The following is a 672-nucleotide window of genomic DNA, read 5'->3' as shown; positions in this document are numbered from 1 at the left end:
AAAAAAAAAAAAAAAAAAGAAAAGAAAAAGTAGTCACTTAGGTAATACTGATCCAATGGGAAATTACAAGGTGGGTATGTGGGGACAGAACTAGGGTCAACCAATAAGGTTACAAGTATAGCTTCTTAGGTAATACTGATTCAACAGGAAGCAAGTCAGGTAGCAAGGGGAACAAGGACTTCTGGGAAGGAATGGGCTAGGGAGGTTTTGGTCCCCACCCCAGGTGCCTGATGCCTATTTGGAATATAAATCACTGCTCTTCATTTCTAGGGAAAGTACTCCAGTGCAGCTGTTCCTGTGTTTTAAATCCTGGCCTTCAGTTAATGGGCTGGAGTGTCTTCTCTATGGACTCCCTAGAGGGCCCAGCCAGTCTCGCTGCCCTTAAGGTATCTGACTAACTTAACTGTCTACAATCTAACCACAGAGGGTAACTTAATGGGGGAGGCACGGGTGACATATGGAAGAGACAGAAAAGAAACAGGGCAGAAGTGAGGGCTATGTTGAGCCACCTGAAAATACGAATCTATGGAAACCTTTGTGTCTTGTAAACAGAGGAGAAATTGCTGCATAAAACTGTCTTCCTTAGAAGAAAGGATTAGTCACACACTGTTTACACTGCTGCCTTCCTACTGGCAATTTTTGGCACACGGATGAAGTAAAGTTTTCCATATT

Source organism: Fukomys damarensis, unplaced genomic scaffold (assembly GCF_012274545.1).
Source record: "Fukomys damarensis isolate Sample0158 unplaced genomic scaffold, DMR_v1.0_HiC HiC_scaffold_2, whole genome shotgun sequence".
NCBI classification, from domain to species: domain Eukaryota; kingdom Metazoa; phylum Chordata; class Mammalia; order Rodentia; family Bathyergidae; genus Fukomys; species Fukomys damarensis.
This window is presented reverse-complemented; position numbering follows the sequence as displayed.